General features: G+C 37.6%; 1 protein-coding gene across 3 annotated transcripts in view; it reads left to right on the forward strand.

Moving 5' to 3' along the window:
* The window catches only part of LOC129775769 (SLIT and NTRK-like protein 4), a 40,314-nt gene continuing 24,208 nt past the window's right edge, over positions 1–16,106 (forward strand). Inside the window, exon 1 of one of the 3 annotated variants that reach the window (XM_055780852.1) lies at positions 1–388. The gene's annotated coding sequence lies outside the window, so the exon portion shown is untranslated. Of the gene's footprint in view, positions 735–16,106 lie in introns of all 3 variants that reach the window. The other 2 variants (XM_055780851.1, XM_055780850.1) reach the window with 2 other exon arrangements.

The raw sequence follows: 16,106 nt of genomic DNA on the forward strand, positions 1-16,106 counted from the left end.
TAGACGATTGTTTTCAGTTTCCATCGGCTGTTCCACCGGGTGGGTCGCGCGTGTTTAATTACTTTTGATCTCACACTATTAGATAAAACGTTTGCATTTGTTTGCTCTCCGGTGCCGCGGACGAGAGCGCCTATTGAAGCGTATTTTGCGTACATACCTGTCTTCTGGCCGGTCCGGTCTGATGTGTATACCTGTTGATGTTTTGTGTGTGCATACGCTTAAGGTGTGCGTGATGACTTAGAGAACGGCTGCGCCTACTTATTTATGCGACTTCGTCACTTACTACAGCGGGATAGCCATGAAGTCACCGCGGCAACTGTGGGAGCAAAAGTTGATCATTGGAAATCAACATTGTCTGCTAGTTTTTTGAACGACAAAAGTTGCAAAAGTGAGTGCTTTGCGAATGATTTTGAAGATGAAACTAGTGATCTGAGAAATTGTTACCCGAAACGTGCGGCTCAGTAAAGCGCAAAAAAGAAGCATCTGTATTCAGCTCAGAAAACTTTATAGCTCAAACCTGTAATTTGGGGGAGAAAACTTGCCCGAAACAAAGTGAGCGATAGAGTATGGAAAAAAGGTGATAACATTTCGGCGAAGCGAAGAACAGCCTCCGAAAAGATTAACCGAATCAACGGATTGGTTATTTGCTTGTCATTTCCGCTGTGGATTATCCGGATTGATGCACATCCTACTGTGTATGGGAAAGTTCTTGAAGTGTTGAAAAGACGGAAAAGGTGAGAAATGTCCGTATGTTGTTGCACATGGGTGAAGAAGTTGGATGGATGGACAATCCACCTAATGATTGGAGTATTCGTCCGAATAGTTTACAGTGTTCAGAGATAAAGTGTGGTTTTTAATACAGTTTGTTAAACATAATGATATTCGAAAGAAATAGATTAATTTAGTTCATCAGACTGCCTATGGTAACAATATAAACTACATGAAAATAAATATAACTACATTAAAAAAGTGTCGGGATAGTGATGATTGAGCTATAACTATACTTAGGCATACCTTCACCCACAGCTGGTATTTACGCTGTTTTAATAAATTTTATGGACTTAACACATTAAGGACCGCACGTTTTGGGGCAAACTTGAACGTTTCATTCATTCGGATTCCACAAATGAGATAGGTTCCTTCGATTTGAATGAGACGAAGGCGAGCCATCGGTAGGCTTGGTTAGATTCTTGGCAAACCAAGGTTTTAACCTTAAAGTGTAGAAAACACGGGTTAATTCGTGATCTATCCGTAACAGACAGAACGCAAAACACGAGAAATCTCATGAGCGGTCCGCAATGTATTAGCAAACTAGTGTTTTACAACACTATAACTACATTAGCCGTTTAGAAGCTTTTTTTTCGTAAAAGATGAATTAACTTTTCATAATATTCTATTGTTTCCACATTTCCAATCAGGAAAAAATCAGGACTGTTTCCGAAAATCTGACTATAAACGGGGTATATCAGTATCTGTCCTGATTTTCAGATCTATTTAGGGTGTCCTGATTTATTTTTCACAATCTAGTCTTCGTCCTGATTTTCAAGAGAAATTCAATTTTGTTGCATAATCAGAATTATTTCCATTGTATTATGTTTTTGAGTAAAACCCTTTTTTATTGAAAACTAATATTTAGTGAACATATAAAGAGTAGCAGTTGGATCTTCCATGAGATCTTCCAACTATTTTCATTTGGAGATTTTGTTTCAGTGAGCACGGTGATGTTTTTGTGTATTGTCTCAATATTCCCAGTTATTTTTTTCAAACGTACCAGAAGTACCTTTTTTTCACAAAATAACTTAAGGATTATGCGACCAAGGCTGCATATGAGATCCACAAATATCGGTGGCTCATAGCGGTATTTAGATTTAGACATTTTGTTAAAACAGAAGTTTGGAATCAACTATGAATCATTATAGGTAGATTTGATTTGGAAAAGCATATCCAAACACCGAAACATTGGCAGAATATTCGTATGGCATCCACTTTCAAACCCATGCTGAACTATGCGGTGCAGAAATCCAGCCGCTCAGAAAATTTGGGTTGCAGAAGGAGTTTATGCACTTCATACCTGTTGCTTGTACTTCGGTACCATTGCACTTGATGTTTGATGACTCTGAAACCGCCAAAATGATCAATACATGAATTTCGTTTCCGTGTTTTCATTTATTTATATCCCAAAGAATCAAAATGGTTTGGTCATATTCGTAACTGTGACAGGTGTCCCGATTTTCAACTCAGACTAGATGGTATCCCTATATATCGTGATATGCACAAAAAATTCTGAATAATCTTGAAAATCAGGAACATTGACATCACTGGTTGTTTCACTCGACTTATGAATGATCTTTCTCAAGAAAGCTCACGAGAAGACCCAGCGCTCCCGGGTCTTCTCGTGATTTTTTTTCCACAAATGTAAACGACCCACCCTCAACTTTTCAAATGTCTGTAATGCACGCGACAAAAAAATTAAAGGAACAGAGTGAGAAGTCCAAAATTTTCATTGATTTTTGACATGCTGTAACTTTGAGAATGCATGCAGATGAATATTTTACGTACATATTATTATCTTGGTATGTGTATTTTTTCTGCTTTTCGAAGATTTTCTAACACAATTTTTTTTGTTAGCCAACTTAATAGCAAATCCAATTAACCTTATTAATCAGCTTTCATTTTGTTCTTGCGACGTTCCTGTACGACCTTTCCATACAGAGATATTTCTGATAGGCTAAAAATTAAATGGCGCGGGAGAAACATCATGGGTATAAATGCCTCACAGAAAAAAGCGTAATTTCTATTATAAATTATTTTCTTTCGTTTTCGTTTTTCGAAATTTATTCTGAGGCCAATGTAAAGATGACGCGATCCGAGTTGAGCACCGACCCGCCGTCGGAAGCGGCGGTCTCTCGCACGCAAACCAGCGTTCCAATGGTTGCCCGGTTAGTTTGAAACATAGCATACGATCAAGCAAACCATTTGTCATGACAATTGTCTTGCGTAAATGCGAAAACAGAATAGAAACATACGGTATGAGGCATGATGTCGACGCCAACCTCTCTCAGTTTCTATTCTGTTTTCGCATTTTCGCATGACAATTGTCATGACAAATGGTTTGCTTGCATACGATCCTTTAGTATGGTCCGACGGGGTTTTAGCGAGCGTCAGACGACATACGTTTGCTGATGCATTAGGTTTGCCCGGTTAATTTTTGACGTAGGACTACGTCTTTCATTTCTATACCGGGGTGTAAAATCAAAGTTTCGAAAACGAAAGCGTTACGCCGGAGACCGAGATTTTGAGCGTTAATAGCTCCTAAACAACTGAACGAAATGGTATGATAAACACTTCATTCGAAAGATAAAATGTCTACGCGTTCTATACTTGTTACTTTTTGATCCAAAAACTTGTTTCAATAGTCTTAAAATTGCTTTCAAAACAGGCTATTGAAATCACCAATCGGTATATAAGCGAGCGCCGCTCGGAAATCCACTCAGTTCGAATTGAACAGCGATTGGAGCATGTTGTCGCTGTTGTGGTGAAGCTCTTCGTTTATCATGAAAGCGCTGATGAACGGTGTCACCAAGAGCCTGTTTGTGCACCTTAGGCTAGACATGAATCCATCTGGAGGAGAGTGATGCCACAAACGGTTCACCGGGAAGATCTCGAAGCAGCCGCTACACACACACACACACACACATACACGCGCGGAATTCTTTCCGTTTGGATGCCATTCAGCATCGAGAAAGATCCGGAAAATAATCTTCCAGTTCCTCTGGGAATTTAAAAATACATTCATGTGAAAGAGTTTATTTGAATGTTTTCTATCCATGTAACACTGTGATCAAATATGTTCCAATCAAGTACTATTAACAGATGGTTATCGAGTTAGCATAAACCACTGGTGGGCTTCCAGTATCGAGGAAAATGTGGAAATATCTAATCGTTACTGAAAATAATCTGCCAGTACCTCTGGGAATTTAAAAATACATTCATGTGAAAGAGTTTATTTGAATGTTTTCTATTCATGTAACACTGTGACCAAATATGTTTCAATCAAGTACTATTAACTGATGGTTATCGAGTTAGTATCAACCACTGGTGGGCTTCCAGTATCGAGGAAAATGTGGAAATATCTAATCGTTACTGAAAATAATCTGCCAGTTCTTCTGGGAATTTCAAAATACATCCATGTGAAAGAGTTTATTTGAATGTTTTCTATCCATGTAACACTGTGACCAAATACATTTGGTTTTGTGATTTTTCAATCAATCGCAATTGATAGGATAGCTTCTGAAGATTATTTTTCCCCATCAGTAGGATGTTTCCGTATCCAATATTGTATGCGCCCGCAATCGATTCTTGCTCTGTCGCCGAAAGTTCCGAGCTCAGAGAGTTCATTCCCCTCTAGTTTGCCTTCCAAATTGCCATTGTAAACCACACCTTCTCTCGATTCAATCACACACAAAAAGCATACTTAAGCGATATTCTGGTGGTGAGACGCATTCATTTTTCGTGAGGACATCGACAAGACAACATCGTTGCCTAACGTGCTGGAGGAGGTGGACGGCGAAGGATCGACACATACACGCGCAGAATTCTTTCCGTTTGGGTGCCATTCAGCATCGAGAAAGTTCCGGAAAGATCTAATCATTGCTGGGAAATAATCAGCCAGTTCCTCTGGGAATTTAAAAATACATTCATGTGAAAGAGTTTATTTGAATGTTTTCTATTCATGTAACACTGTGACCAAATATTTTTCAATCAAGTACTATTAACAGGTGGTTATCGAGTTAGTATTAACCACTGGTGGGCTTCCAGTATCGAGGAAAATGTGGAAATATCTAAACGTTACTGAAAATAATCTGCCAGTTCCTCTGGGAATTTAAAATTACATTCATGTGAAAGAGTTTATTTTAATGTTTTCTATCCATAAAATATCCATATAATACATTTGGGTTTGTGATTTGTCAATCAAGTACAGTTAGCAGGTTAGCTTCTGAAGATTATTCTTCAGAACAAGGTTTTTCGTATCCTATATTGGATGCATAAAACCTTGTGCTTCCAACGTAACGCTCTCGTTTTCGAAGTCTCCCAAATATTCATTTATTCATTCATTCAGAATGGATTTAGATTCAACTTCAAACAAATGATCTCTAAATCAACGATAGTCCTACGTCACCCTTGCGGTTATACCATAGATATAACCCACTTCCTGTTTTTTTTATTGGAATATATCATTCACTAGCTGACCCGGCGAACTTCGTCCCGCCAAAAATTTGTTTTTTGTTATCAATACGGAATATAACAAGACGAACTTTGAAGCAATCAAATGTAGCCTACAAGCCATAGAATGGCAAACTTTATTAAACAGCGAACGAGATGTCAACTTAACTGTACATATTCTTCACGAAATTCTGAATAACATAATATCAGAATTTGTGCCGAAAAAAAGAAGACGAAGAAATTCAACCAGCAAATATCCTATTTGGTTTAACGTTCAAATAAGAAATCTAAAGAATAAAAAACAAAAAGCACATAAAAAATACAAAAGTCTAAGCTCAAAAGCAATAACTTCCCATTGCAGATGCATCTCGATGAGGATGTGAGGAATTCTTCGAACGAAATTTGTAATCTCTTTGCAAATTTCTTTCAGGAAGTATATACCACATTTTCCGAAGAAAATCGCGATCGGAACTACTTTTCATTTTTACCGGATTATCCAAATGACATATCGGTGAACTATCTTTCACAACAGGAAATATGCCATGCACTAAAAAAATTAGACGGAACAAAAGGACCAGGACCTGACGGAATAGCACCTATATTCCTAAAGAACTGAGGAACTCACCCTTCCCTTACATTGCATTTTCAATATGTCACTACAAACTGGAATATTCCCAGAAAAATGGAAACAATCTTTTTTGGTACCTATCTTTAAATCAGGCGCTAAATCTGACGTACGTAATTATCGTGGAATTGCCATTATCTCTTGCATTCCTAAACTATTCGAAGCAATAGTCAACGAAAAAGTCTTCCAACAAGTAAAGAATAGAATTACGTATATGCAACAAGGCTTCTTCAAAGGCCGTTCAACTGCAACTAATCTGTTGGCTTTTGTGACTTTTATTTTGAATGCAATGGAAAATGGCAAACACGTAGAAGCTCTTTACACTGACTTCAGTAAAGCATTTGACCGCATCGACATTCCATTACTACTCTTCAAATTACAGATAATAGGAATGGAACAAAGACTCTTAAACTGGCTCAATTCTTATCTAACAAACCGTGAACAAATTCAATTTCGCTAACGCAAACATCAAATGGACTAACAGCACTTGTCACTATGTAATTGTAGAACATATGGGAATTTAGTTTTCCGAAAAAAAGGTTTCCTTCAGAGTTTTCCAAAAATTTTCAATTGTCATGCTTGGCTGGGATATTTTTGGTTGAAATATGTGTAATATTTTTATGGGACCCCCTCTCCATTCCAGAGGAGGGAGGGGTGTCATACCATTATAGGAACATTTCTCATACCCAAAAACCCTCACATCCCAAATTGTGCTTGATTAGCTTTCGAGTTATGCAGAAATTTGTGTTTCAATTGTATGGCAGCCCCCCCCCCCCTTAGAGAGGGGGATGGAGAGTCTAACTACCATAAAAACATTAATTGCACCCTAAAACCTCAATATGCCTTGTTTGGTTTCATTTGCTTGAAAAATTCTCGAGTAATGCAGAAATTTGTGTTTCATTTGTATGGCAGCCCACCATAGAGAGGGGGGGGGGGGGTGGAGAATATTGCACTCTAAAACCTCCACATGCCAAATTTGGTTTCATTTTCTTGATTAATTAGCGAGTAATGTAGAAATTTGTGTTTCATTTGTATGAGGCGCCTCCCCCCCCTAGGAGAGGGGAGTGGAGAGTCTATCTACCATAGAAACATTTATTGCACCCTAAAACCTCAATATGCCTAATTTGGTTCCATTTGATTGAATAATTCTCGAGTAATGCAGAAATTTGTGTTTCATTTATATGACAGCCCTCCTCCCCCTTAGAGAGGAGGGTGGAGAGTCTAACCACCTCAGAAACATTTATTGCACCCTATAACCTCAATGCGCCTAATTTGGTTTCACTTACTTGATTAATTCGCGAGTAATGTAGAAATTTGTGTTTCATTTGTATATTTTTCGTATGCAGTCAGAGTGAACCAAGTGTACACGGCCATAATGACTAGAGAGAATCCACGTTTTTCTGACAATCAGAAAATGGAATAAATTCCAGATGAGTTATTGGAATTCTCAGCATCATAAGGTTCTTCCCTTTGTTTTTCAATGAACACGGAGAACTAACTCATATTGAAACAAAATGTATATGCTTCTCAGACAATTCATAGTTATCGAAAAGTAGATCGTTCTAACCCGTTTGTCGTTTTTTTTTTTTTTTATCTTCGCTTATTTTTCGTCGGCCTATTTCCGCCACTTTAGTGCCAATCACCGACATCAGGGAGGCGACTCCACCTGTTCCTACCTATCAGACTCAACAACTCATGAGCCGGGCCAACTTCTTTTACTTCCGCTCCGAAGGAAGACGTAACCAGAGATTTTTCGCCTCAGAAAATCCCAACGACGCCAGCTGGGATTGAACCCAGGCCGATCGGATTGTGAGGCTGTTACGCTAACCATACAACCACTGGCGCCGTCATCCCGTTTGTCGTTGAAACATATTATTTTTTTAGAACATCAAGAATGATACTTTAAAATACCCGCTAACCGATTATTTTTGGTGAGTTGCGTAACTATCATAACTTTCAATGATTTTCAGTTGAATACTTTTTCAATATAAGTTTAATCATTTAGCGGCAACCAGCAGCTTAAGGCGCTCAGCTTTTGACTTTCCATCTGAGCAAATAGCGCCATTTGGTGCATATTCAGAGTCGCTCTCTCCAAGCGATCAGTGTCTTTTGGTGCCATCCACTCATCATTAACGACTGTCAATCATCTATCGTCACGCCGATGGTCCAGAGCTTAAATGATCGAAATTAAGATTTCCCTCGGATACAAAAATGTTGTAGAGTTTGAGACTTACGTAGAATATGTAATTGTGCCAAATCAGAATACATGTCACGTTTTTATGAGATTATTCGAACATTACCATCTCTCTTTGCTGCACACGCATTTCGATGATTTGCATTTTAACTGAATCAGAATTACTTTAAGATTTGTTTAATATGTTACAAATTACGATTCCCCAGTCCGTAAATAGTTGAAATTGATTAAAATTGAGATTATTCTTCCATTCAATTACAACATCAAACCCAAACAGAAAAACGTGCAATAAATAACGCCTTCGTTGCGGCGAAATGTGACAGTTGTTATTCTGCTGCTGTGCAGATCGATCGTGCGCAAATCGATCCAACCCAGTATCCATGAATCCCTTTCCACAATAATTTCCTCCGATTCAGTTAGCTGTCTCCAAGACCTTCTTCGTGGAAACAGTAGACACCGAACAGTAACAGTAGATAGTAGGATAATACAGACAGAAGAGGCTGCTTTAGGAAAAAATATATTCTGGTCATTCCGGAATCCTCGGCAAAACAGCCACCGAGAAACTGGCCGGCAAGGGTAACAAAATGGAACCTCATGCCCTGTCCTCCATCTGATATAGTCCGTTGGGTAAAATATCAGATCCGCGAAAGTTGGGATATAGCCTGGACAAACAGCACCCCCACTCATCTTCACAAGATAAAAAAAAACAATCACACTTCCTTAGGTCGACAAAAACAACAGTAAAGAAAGGCGAATCCTAACCCGTCTTCAAATCGGTCACTGATTTCACGCACTCTCACTTGTTTAGGAGAGCCGAGAGACTCCAATGTAGCACCCGTTTCTGTTAGTCATATTCTATTAATCAACATACCAAAGATGCCCGAACCAGATTCAACATAGGTCAGAGTCTCTAAGATATTCCCAGCAGAGACGATTCTCAAGAAACCAATCTAATTGCGTTTCTTAAAGAAACCGGCTTCTTTGGAAAAAATTAAAATATACTTATCACATTTGTAGGCTCATGAAGCAGTTTAAAGATGTAGAACCCTAGGTTGATCACAATGATAATGTCAACATTTGGATCGCTTCTTCTACGATTTACTTCCGTACAAATACTGACGAAGACAGAACTAGCGGTAGCTACTGCCCATGTTAGGAGACGTAAACGACAAAATGAACAAAATCGACTTTTTCGCTGTTTCGTATTCTACACAAGGTAATACGTTTGCTCAACATGCAAACAAACATTTTTTGTTCGAAAACATTTGAGTAATTTTGAAAAAACGTTTCCGAAAAATCACTGTTTGTCCGCATAACAAAAGTAGTTCCACATACTCAGCATTTTTGCTGAATTTCAGCTGGCGCCAAAATTCAGAATCGGTTTCGACTACATGAGAGACGTATAGCACTATAGGCTTTTATGGGATCGTTGTCAGCTGAGTTCTGGGCAGATACCAGTTTTTGAATTTCTAATAATGCTTTTTCTACTAATTTATTGAAAAAACAACCCCATAACGACACAAGACGAATGCCCTGAGAAATGTATTTTTACTTTATTTTTTTATGGCATTCATGCTGAAGAACAAAACAGAATGCTTTTGAGGTTAGAAAAGAAATATGAGATTTGTATTCCCTGTTTAAAGAAAAGACGACACTAAATTGGAAAACAAACTTTTGATTTCTCAAACATCGATTCGACAAAGATCGACTCTTTGGGACCGATTGAATCAGTGGATCGATCCCTCCGCCGTTTGGAAAATCGATTCGATCGATCTTTTTATGATGATCGCCCAATCCTAGATATAACCCACTGTTTTTTCAAAGCTACGAGAGAGTTGGCTTTGATCTTCTAATTGGATGAGAGGGTGCAGGCGCGCGTTTTTGTGTGTTTGTAGATTCGCGATTTCGTAGTCTTATGTCAACAATACGGTCGTGTCCTGGGCAACACCATCTCTATTGTTGACTTTGGATTAGGTCTTTCGGGAACATACTATGAGTATGAATTAATAAACTAAATATCAGTCATATCATGACAATTGACAAATTTTGAGCGTTTATTTCGCAGTCATTTCTTTGTGGATATTCGAGATTTTGACAACAATCGATTTGGACACCCTCTAAAACAATATAGATTGCAATATAGATAATCATAAAATATTCATGAGTCGATATTTTAAAAGAGGGTTGAAATGCATCTAATGAAGGGGTGAAGGTGAAGTTAATTTCCCATACATTTGTGTAGAGCGTAAGGCACAAATATCGTAATATAATGCTAGGTCTTCTTCGCGGTCAAGTCTCGGACATAGCCTTTCAACCTTTTTTTCTTTTCATTTTTGTCTGTTGTATAACAAATTAGAAGAAATTAACCGGCTTTCCAACTAGATCAATCGTTTAATCTAATTGAAATATCATCAGTAGGTATGCGAAAACTGTTTCCGATGAAGGTGGTCATTAGACAAGAATCTAAGGTGAACCTTCGACTGATTGCTTCTGCACTAGCCTGATTCCAAACCATTAAACCTAAATTTATGTTCCGATCCGTTAGTTCATATGCATTACTTTCACTCTATTTTTTTCTAAAACTCCAATACTTTGGCTTCGAAAACCCAAAGTGTATGAAAGTCACCATGCGAAACACGATGTCTTCAACACAACACAACAGTGCTGCTTCCCGCAGTCAACCTTTCTGGGAGTGTTACGATCGCGACAGCGACTCTAACATTCCCAAAAATGTATACACAACTGACTCTACCAACACACGTGTTGGATAAAAACAGATTACTCATACCATGTATGCATGTTGACCGATTGCTGAAATCGTTGCCTTTTCATTGTTTTGTTGATCTTTTTACCTCCCATCCTAAGCGCTCCAAAACGAATCTCAGGATAGGTGGATCTATTTTCGGCCCAATGAGTAACCGTGTAATGGCACAGTTTTCCACTTTACGCATGTAAAATTGCATATTTCCACCGCTTAAGAATGTCGCTGGAAAAATACTATCTCAAAAAAAAAATGCAATTTCAAACATTTTTCTCATAATTGGTCCTCGTACACGTGCTTCAACAAAGGTTCATAATGGAGACGTAACCTACTTTGCACTGCTTCTTTTGATTTAACCTCTCGGAGATTTGTGCTTGTGGTTAAAAAAAACGTATGTAAATATGGAAACATGTTGAATTTTTCGTTCTTCCTCGGCAAATGCAAATGCGCGGTCATAAAAATTCAACGTCGCATACTTTTTCTGCGAAGCAGCCAGCAGCGACAGAAGTGCTCTTGAACCATTGCTGCAGCCTTAGCGATTATTAAACGTATTTACGAATGTGGTTGATTTCTTGTTTGATACACAGTATTAATTCTGACTCAGCGTGAACAGATTTGCATTCATAAAGCACGTTCTTGACGTAAACTTGAGCTTCCATAGCTTCCAGATTGCTTTCTGTGCGGGATGCATGTTTGATGCTTAACTTTGCAATAATGAAGTAGGTATACGGTTGAATTTAGCTGATGGAGATGAATGCTCATTAGTGTTAGTGGTATGTAGTGCTACAAGGAATAATGTTTTTGCACATGCCTCGTGGAAAACATAAATATTCATTTCCGTTTTGGATAAACGGTGATCGTCATTAGGGATCCTGCTACTGTTTTGCCCACGTGTTTCCTGCATGTTCAATGCAAAATGCACTTTCAAAGTAACCAAGCCCTCTGAAAATAGCACATTTGAGTATCATCGTCTACTTAGAAAATATGTACGATGTGTATTCATGCCAGCGTTCAGACATTTATAACTTCTCTTTGGCCTACGATACAGTTGTGAAGTCAAACCAAATACAATACACAGAAATGTAGGAAAAGGGTTATCTGCATCATGATGATTCGTGCCGACAAACTGAACTCTGCCATAAATGCAGTGCTCCTTGAACACGATAGGAAATGAAAAAGCACATGTGCAACGGAAATGAATTACATTGAATGAATTACAATTGAATGAAATTAAACTGATTTCAATAAAAAAAAATGTAATTCAGCGGGTGTTTATAGCATATTGATACCAGTTCAATTAGCCTTAAAAGATTTCTAGTCTAGCAATTAAAAAAAACGTTTTTTTCTTCATATTTCTGAAGTTTAGACATTCTAGAACATGACCATACAAGGAGTTCTCATTGTTTGCCAAGTTATAGCCATTCCAGTGACACGGTATCTAATCTGGTGCCTTCCTGATTCAAAACTTTTAACGCGTTTTCCTCGAAACTCCTTTTTCCTAATTGGCGTTCACGATATCGCTAGTTCTAGGGAACCGATTTATTTCAAAATTGATATGAACATTCTTTATATATCTCTCTATCATATGAACCAATAAAAAATTGCGATATTTAATTTGATTATTTGAAAAAAAATTGAATCGTCGTAAACATGTTTTTATTTTCGTGCTGAAAACTTGTTTTTATTTTCAAACTGTCGCTATTTTGTATAAAAACCGTTTTTTTCGCTTGTCCGAGGCTCATACCATAGACGCCTTCACTGTAAAAAAAATTATAGATATTTCGTTGTTATGGATAACCAAAAGGCTTTTATTTGTTCAGAGCTCGAAAAAGCGTCCAAAAACCAAATCATATTAACGATTTCAAGATTTGTTCAATACTTCATGGGTCAATAATGCGATCTTTATATTTTTTTACCAAAGAGAGTTCTCTTGACTTGGAATGTTACTCGCGTACTACGAACTTATACGAATTACGAACTTATTGAATGATGTGATGTTATAATATGTGTTGTTTCTAATTTATTCAATACGCCTTGCCACTATTATGGCATTTATGTCGGGAAATGGGTTGTGTTATTATTATCATTGATATTTTATATAATCCCGTTCGGGTATGACAGTCGCTGCAGCTTGCTTGTATCGTCAATGATGATTCAAGCCGATTTGAATAGTCGGAGTGAGGGTGTCTACTTGCAGTCTGCACAAGTGGTTGTAGTAGTGTTGAATTATAGAGTCTTCAAACTTTTGCAGGTCATTTGCCTCTAGCCTTGAAAAATGCCATTTATGAAAAACTAAATCCGACTCTCGGCCTTGAGAGAAACATTTTGGAAAGTTTCGTCATCGTTCTAACTAACTTCAAAATTAATTTAAATTTATATTTTTTCATATTGCAATAAATTGTTAAAAAGTGTCCAAATCGATTGGTTCAGGGTTCTCGTAGAAATGACTAATAAAATTGGACGTTTTACATGACGCCACCGACATTTAGCTTTAAAATTTTTCCCCCAATATGTTCCCGAAAGGAGAATCCTATGTCAATAAAACTATGTGACTAAGGGAAATGTTAATGAATATTTCTTATCTTGAGTTTTTTTATTATTATTTTTTATCATGAACATGAATATCTTAAACATAAATAGATATTATTTTCAATTCAACATCTAGTGATATCTCAATTTAAGATTCCACGTTGAAAGTGTTTTATTCCGTGTATTTATTTTTCTTTAAATTTTTGATGTTTCAGGAATTCTCACACCGAATACCAAAAATATCCAACAGCATGCAACTATACATTGCAAAACGTCTCAAATAACATGAATGAAGCATAATTTGAAACCCCTTATCTTGAATAATTGCACAATGCAGTTTTCCCTATCCGCTATTGTTGTCCGTATCCACCCGACGGCAGCATCTGCTCAATTATTATGAACTATGCAGCCACTTCGTTAGGTCAGAAAACCACCACCAGCGTCATGTGGCTCTCGTGCCGGTAAATTTTTTATCTGTGTTTACACAAATTTTGTTGAAGTCCTCGACTTCTGTTAGTTTTTTTTGTTTTGTTTTTTCTCTCTCTCTGTTTTGTCAGACTCAACACCGAGTTTACACAGCTTATTCACAGCGATGGTATTTGTCGTGCTCGGTTCATGTTTCAGTCCGCAGGGATTGATAGCAGCAGGGGCACTATAATTTGACCACTCTTGCTTCATCAAATATGTACCACTAGCAAAATGGCTGAAAAAGAGTAATTTCTACCAGATGACATAAACAACCAACATATCTAAATCGACGTTGTTGATATTGTACAAAAGTGATACGTGTTCAAAATAAGCACACGAGAAACGTTTTGAAGATTTTTTGGACAACCGCCATGTGTTTGTTTTTGCACATTAGTTTGATTTCGCGTGTTAAGATTAGACGATAGCATATTTCACATTCCGCGATATTAAAAAAGCTATCGAATTAGAGGTTAAAAACTGCCAACACAATAATACAGGGGGTATTCTAGTGTAGAGGCACGAATTTTGGACGTTTTATCGAGCTCCGAAAAAATAAAACAAAGAATATTCTCACTATTCGTTATATCATTATTTGTTTATCTAACTTTTAACAATAACACAAAAAATGAACGGAAAAAAAATATTTGCAATTAGAATAGTTACAAGCTGGTTAAGTGAGGGGCTCATCTGTTTCTCAATGGCGTCTACTCCGTTCTTGCTATACTAGAAAGAAAGAAGGGCAAGCAATTGAAGAAAACATATTTTTTGGAAAGAAATATCAATAACTTTGAGTGAGTTGAGATATTGACAAGTTCTGCACCGAAAAATGTTTGCATTAGTATGTTCTAAGAGTCTTTCGAAGACAGTTTGTATGTAGAATTTGAAATATGAAAGTTAGAGCAAAAAACAGTTTTTTCATTCTAACTCTAACGCAATATAGCAAGAAGGCGCTATATCGATTATTTCAAGAGATAGAAAAAAAACTTTGTTCTACATAGATGTTTCAAATAACTAGGACTACCACATTGTCGAACTATGTTTACCTCTATCTATAAAGATAAGAAAGTTTTTTTATTTCAATGACAGGTTTGGTCACCCTATTTTTGATAGCATAAAAATGAGCGCTCTATCATATGTAACAACTTTGTCGAAGACAGTTTTTGTCTAGAGAATAACTGCCGGGCTCCAAATGCTAATTTCCACTTAAATGCATCTCCTGGACCATTGTGCATTGTGTATCCTCACTGTAGTGGCAATTCGCTAAGTTCGGGCAAAACTTGGCCGAACCCCAAGGGGACTTATTGAACGACAACACATTTTTTTTCAGAAATTCTGTTCGTCCATGTTGTTGGTTTTTTTTCCAATTCATTGAATTGTAAGGCTCATTCGCATAAGCTTTGCGGAGCCGATTTATTTCTACAGAATTTCAACTTAATGCTATGTTTAGTAGGATTCGACCGCATACTCGCGGTTTACTCGAGGTTAAAAGGGCAACAATATTAGTGGGACAGGACAGGTTAGGGATTAGGGATTGTTAACCGGTTTTACCGGTAATACCGGGTCATTTTTCATTACCGATATATCCGATATACCGGGTCATTTTTCATTACTGAGTCAGAAAATCTCCGGTAAAAATCGACGATGTTCTCCATAAGCATGTTATCGCGGACCACGGAAGGGATATTTGTTTGCTTCTTGATAGGAAAACCAGATGGACTAGTCTTCTGGCAATGTTGCGCCGATTCTACGACCTCCAAACTTCAGTCCAAAAATCGCTGCTCGATCTGGAAACGAAGCACAACATCAGCTTTAACGATGAAGAACTGACAGCGAAAAAATAATTGGTTGATGCTATGCCGGAAGAACTAAACCCGTTACGAAGCTGAAGTCAGATTGGAATATATGTTAGAATAGCTATCGGATCGAACATGATTGAAAGGATTGCAGAAAGACGTTTCATATATGCAGTTTTGTTCGCGTACATGAATGTCCTGTTCGTGATCGTGACACAATTAATGTTGACTTTGGCGTCTTCTATCGAACGTTACGGACTGCATTGATCAAGTAGATATTTGAAATTGTTCGTGTCTTGATGAAATTTGACGACGATTGTATTGATTCAGTAGCTGGACAACAGGAGGAAATTATTCCACTGGACGATTCAGAACCTGCAGAACAGTTGAGCCTCAAGGAAAAACTTAAACGACGATTGCAGCAATCATAGGTGACAACGTACCGCCCATGCTCAACGTCTATACACGGATTAAAAGAAACCCTTAAACAGGAGTTTTCATACTACGACGCAG

Source organism: Toxorhynchites rutilus, chromosome 3 (assembly GCF_029784135.1).
Source record: "Toxorhynchites rutilus septentrionalis strain SRP chromosome 3, ASM2978413v1, whole genome shotgun sequence".
NCBI classification, from domain to species: domain Eukaryota; kingdom Metazoa; phylum Arthropoda; class Insecta; order Diptera; family Culicidae; genus Toxorhynchites; species Toxorhynchites rutilus.